Genomic DNA, 6,000 nt, shown 5'->3' on the forward strand with positions numbered 1-6,000 from the left:
GAATGTGCTGGGATCCCATATGGGTACCAGTTCATATCCTGGCAGTCCTGCTTCCCATCCAGCTCCCTGCCTGTGGCCTGGGAAAGCATCAATGACAGCCCAAAGCCTTGGGACCCTGCTCCCTTGTGGTAGACACAGAAGAGGCTCCTGGCTTCAGATTGGCTCAACTCCAGCTGTTGCGGCCGCTTGGGAAGTGAATCAGTGGATGGAAGATTTTCTTCTCTGTATATCTGACTTTCCAATAATTTTTTTTTTTTAAGAAAACAAGTATGATAAATTAAAAAAAAAAAAACAAACCTGAAACAAACTGGGCAACTCCTCTCTCCACCACCCGCCACACCATATTGAGGAAGTAAGTTCAGAGATGTGAAGTGATGTGCTGAAGGTCACACAACTACTGGGGGACACATCCTTGGACTCCTTGCCTAGTACTCCGTCTACCATACTTCGATTCTTTTCCTCTCTCTGCTTTTTCTCTTCAGGATCCATTGTCAGGCCACAAATCTTAGCTACTATTGGTTGTGACCCCAAACTGTTCACAGTGATATTCCTCAATTCCAGGCACATGGCATGCTCAGCAAACACCTAGCTTTCAGGACGGCACTTGGCTCAACTGGAGAATCCTCCTCTTGCAAGTGGCAGGATTCCAAATGGATACTTGTTCATAGCCCAGCTTTTCTGCTTCCCATCATGGAAAAGCAGTAGATGATGACCCAAAGCTTGGGACCAGCTTGGGAGACATGGGAAAAGCTCCTGGCTTCAAATCAGCTCAGTTCCCTCTGTTGCAGCCATTTGGGGAGTGGACCAGTGGTTAGACTCTCTCCTTCTCTCTGTAAATCTGCCTTTTCAATAAAAATAAATAAATCTTAAAAAATAAATGAATAAAACTAGTCTTCTCTCAATTCTTCCTCTTCCATTCTGAACCCCCTCATTCCCCATGTAAATCTGGGGTTCCTTCCCAACTCTAATTTTAAGGGTCACCCTGAATCCAGGCCTCTACTTGAGCCTCTGGTACCAGACTCTCAACCTGCCTGTCACTGTCCTTGAGCCAGGCTCATCCTGGAAGTGAGTAGTCATCCTCCCCCTTACTCTCAGCTCATGCAGCCTCTTCGATCACTAACAAGACTGCTGGTCAAAAATGGCATGACAGCTGAAAAGACACTTGGAGACTGTCCAGTGCAGAAGCCAAGTAGAAGATGTAAATGAGCAAGGTCATTACTAACCCTCTAGAAGGGCAGGGAGGGACTGTGAGGAGCACAAGGGCACACACCCTCATTCCAGCAAGTTACTGCCAGATGCTAACAATGTGAGTCAAAAAAAAAAAAAAACCTAAGGGAAAAAAAATAATAATATGACTCCAGTTGGCCAGAGAAGATGAAGCCAAATTTGTGTGTAAACATCCTGATTATTGAGTGTCAGTGATGAATTGAATATTTCTTTTTTTAATTTTCATTTTATTTTTATCAGAAAGGCAGATTTACACAAAGAAAAAAAAAGAGAAAAAGCATCTGTTCACTAAAAGGCTAGAGCTGAACCAATCTGAAGCCAGGAACCAGGAACATCTTCTAGGTCTCCCATATGGGTGCAATCCCCAAGCCCCTGAATTGAACATTTCTAAAAACACCACAAAAGCTAGGGGGTGGACTTTTGGTGAAACATTTAAGATGCCACCAGAGAGGGGCTCGGCACAGTAGCCCAGTAGCTAAAGTCCTTGCCTCATCCATGCTGCCAGGATCCCATATGGGCGCCAGGTCTAATCCCATCCAGCTCCCTGCTTATGGCCTGGGAAAGCAGTCAAAGACAGCCCAAAGCCTTGGGACCCTGTACCCACCTGGGAGACCTGGAAAAGACATCTGGCTCCTGGCTTCAGATGGGCACAATTCCAGCAGTTGCGGCTACTTTGGGAGTGAATCATCAGACAGGAAATTTTCCTCTCTGTCTCTCCTTCTTTCTGTATATCTGACTTTACAATAAAAATAAATACCTTTAAAAAAAAAAAAAAGATGCCACCAGAGACATCTGCATCTCAGACTGGAGTACCCTGGAATTCAGTCCAGGATCTTCTGCTTCAGATCCAGCTTCTGCCAAGGACCCTGGGAGGCAGCCGAAGATGCCCCAAGTACTTGGACCCTGCCACCCACTTGGGAGACCCACATGGAATTTTAAGATTCTGGGTTCAGCCTGAAGCAGCCCTGACTGAGTATGTAAGGATCTAGGAACAAATCAGTTGATGTAGAAAAGAGCTCTTTCTTCCTCTCCCTCTGCCAAACACATCTGTGGGCCAGGGGCTCTTGCTTTAACAATTCACAACCTCTGCTCTGGTTCCCATCTCTCCCCAAGTTGAAGGAGGCCCCTGTGGGGTTGGCTGAGCAAGCAGGCAGAGGGAGCCCAGATCCAAACCATGGACTTTTTTTGAGAGTTCGGTATAAGCCACTCAAAAGCCAGAAAGCATCTCTGGGCAGTTCAGCAAGGCTCTGGCATATGCTTGCTCCAGGGAGATTTTCTGAAAGGAGACAAAGAAGAAGGGATGATTTTTGCAAGATGCTCCCCTTAGCTCTTGGCACTGCTCCTTTTAATGAGCTAGCAACCATACATTTGGCAGGTTAGGCAAGATTGCTTCTATTTAGGAAGGAGTTGCACATACTCCTGGAATTCCCATGGGCACAGACTGCACTAACTCAATTAGGAGGCAGGAACCTCTGCAAGGGAGCCTTTTTTTTTTTTTCCTTTTAACATGCTTTATTTGGAAACGAGGTCAAACTTATTGAGAAGTGACAAGAATAAAAGATTTTGGAATATCTACACATTCCTTAAAAAGTCACAGATTTTTCATATTTTGCCCACTCAACTACCAGCTATACACAAATTCCACATACAACTAATATTTTTTAGAGACTTGAATATAGCTCACATATGCAATGGATTTTTATCTATCCCTAAACAATATATCAGTTTGTATTCCTTAATAACATAATACTGGGGCCTGGGCCTGCCTGGTATTATAGCATATTAAGCTGCTGCCTGCATTGCCAGCATCTCATTCCGGAGAGTCAGTTCTGGGTCCAGCTGCCTTACCACTGACGTAGCTCCCTGATAATGTTCCTGAGAAGGCAGTGGAACATGATGATGCAGGTGTTTGGGCCCCTGCCACACACATGAGAGACCCAAATGGAGCTTCAGGCTCCTGGTTTCAACCCAATCCTAGTCACTATGGCCAACTGAGGAGTGAACCAGTGGACAAATCCCTGTCTCTTTGTCATTCTACCTTTCTTTTTTTTTTTAAGATTTATTTTATTTTTATTTGAAAGTCAGATATACAGAGAGGAAGAGAAACAGGAAGATCTTCTGTCTGCTGAATCACTTTTCAAGTGGCCACAACAGCCAGAGCTGAGTTGAGCTAAAGCCATGAGCCAGGAGCCTGGAGCTGCCTCTGGGTCCCCCACACGGGATCCCAAAGTTTTGGGCTGTCCTTGACTGTTTTCCCAGGCCATAAGCAGGGAACTGGATGGGAAGCAGGGAACTGGATGGGAAGCAGGGAACTGAACCTGCGTGGGAAACCTGGAGGAAGTTCCTGGATCCTGACTTCAAATTGGCATAGCACTGGCCATTGCAGTCACTTGAGGAGTGAATCATCAGACAGAAGGTATTCCTCTCTGTATATCTGACTTTGCAATATAAATAAATAAATAAATAAATAAATAAATAAATAAATAAATAAATAAATAAATAAATAAACAAAAACTGGCACCATGGCCTAGCAGCTGAAGTCCTCACCTTGAATATGCCAGGATCCCAGATGAGCACCAGTTCTAATCCCAGTGGCCCCACTTCCCATCCAGCTCCCTGCTTGTGGCCTGGGAAAGCAGTCGAGGACGGTCCAAAGCCTTGGGACCCTGCACCCGTGTGGGAGACCTGGAAGAGGCTTTGGGCTGCTGGCTTCGAATTGGCTCAGCTCTGGCTATTGTGGCCACTTGGGGAGTGAAACATTGGACAGAAGATCTTCCTCTCTGTCTCTCCTCTTCTCTGTATATATCTAACTTTGCAATAAAAATAAAAGGGTCCTGTTCAAGCAGTTTTGGGGGCAGGGTTTTTTTTTTTTTGACATTTATTTGTTTTTATTGCAAAGGCAGATGTACAGAGAGGAGGAGAGACAGAGAGGAAGATCTTCCGTCCAATGCTTCAATTCCCAAGTGACTGCAATGATCAGTGCTGCGCCAATCTGAAGCCAGGAGCCAGGAACTTATTTCCAGGTCTCCCACATGGGTGCAGGGTCCCAAGGCTTTGGGCCATTCTCGCCTGCTTTCCCAGGCCACAAGCAGGAAGCTGGATGGAAGGTGGGGCTGCCAGGATTAGAACCGGCGCCCATATGGGATCCTGGTTCATGCAAGGCAAGGATCTTAACTGCTACACTATTGTGCCAGGCCCCCAAAATAAAATAAATCTTAAAAAAAAAAAAGTCAGAGATTCAGAGAAAGATGGAGAGAGAGAGATTTCCTATCTGCTATCTCATTCCCCATTTGGTCAGAATGGACAGGGTTAGACCAAGACAAAGCCAGGACCAGGAGCTTCTCCCAGTTGCCCCCACATGGATGGAGGAGTCAAAACACTTAGGGCATCTACCACTGCTTTCCCAGGCCATTAGCAGGGAGATGGATTGGAAGTGTAGCAGCCAGGACTCAAATCAGTGCCCATTTGGAATGCCACACCCACAGGCAGAAGGTCAACTGCTACTTCATTGCACCATCATTGTGCTGTGAAAAACTAGAATCAATCATTTCTCCCAGACAGTTTGCTGCCCTTCATGTGTTCTTTTTTTTTTTTTTAACAATTTATGATTTATTTATTTACTAGATAGACAGTTACTGAGAGAGAGGAAGAGATAGATCTTCATTTTTTTTTTTTCAAATCTTCCTTCTGCTGGTTAACTCCCCAAATGCTTGCAACAGCTAGAGTTGATCCAGGCCTAAGCCAAGATTCAGAAGCTTCCTGTGGGTCACCCACATGGGTGCAGTGGCCCAAGCACTTAGGCCGTCCTCCACTGTTCTCCCAGGCATATTAGCAGGGAGTTCAATCAGAAGTGGAGCATCCAGGACTGACACTGGAACCTGTGGTCCTATGGGTTACAAGCATTTTGGGCAGAGATGTTACCCGTTATGCCACCATGCCAGTCCCTAGGGAGAAACGCTTTGATGTCTAAAATTTTGATGTCAATTATTTACTTTGAAATGTATAAAAAGTCATGTGGATTGACAGGCAGAGGCATGGAAAGATGACTAGCTGTGTGAAGCAACAAGTATGTGAAAAGTGTTAAGGACAGACACAGTACTAGAGATATGCATGCTAATTGCGTAGTCCTTTCAACTTTGCTCTCTATCTGAAATGTTTGTCAATAAAATGTTGGAAAGGTAAATGACATTTGAACACAATGCTGTACAGTTCAGCACTGACTTAATGAATGGTGTGGCAGACAAATAACCAGCTTGCTGTGGGAGCATAGGAGAAAGTGATTATTTCTGCTGGCAAGGAGGGTAGCAAGGTCAAGGAGAGTCCCAAGAGGTGGAGGGCTAGGGATACTGCCTGAAAGATAAGCTCTTAAAAGCAGAGGAAGGGGGGGTGGGAGGAGAAAGGACAAATCCATTAGCAGAAACCAGGACAACATGAAAATGCAAGGCCAGTTTGGGAAACAGCAAGACAGCAAATAGAATGTTGTGACACACGGTGCCAGAGAAGACCAGGGGGCTGGGACCACAGAACTCAGGGGGCTGGGACCATAGAACTTAGGGTGTGTGCATGCGTGTGTGTGTGTGTGTGTGTGTGTGAGAGAGAGAGAGAGAGAGAGAGAGAGAGAGAGAGGAGAGAGGAGAGAGAGAGTGGAAAGAGAAAGAGAGAGAAAGGCTTGCTTGAAAAACTCCATCTGGCAATAGGAATAAACGAAGGAGGGGGAGCGAGCCAGCAGTGGGGAGAGCAGCAAGACTGGGGGTCAAAGTCGCCTGTTGTTTT

The sequence above is a fragment of the Ochotona curzoniae genome, unplaced genomic scaffold (assembly GCF_017591425.1).
Source record: "Ochotona curzoniae isolate NIBS_2020 unplaced genomic scaffold, NIBS_Ocur_1.0 contig_908, whole genome shotgun sequence".
Lineage (NCBI taxonomy): Eukaryota > Metazoa > Chordata > Mammalia > Lagomorpha > Ochotonidae > Ochotona > Ochotona curzoniae.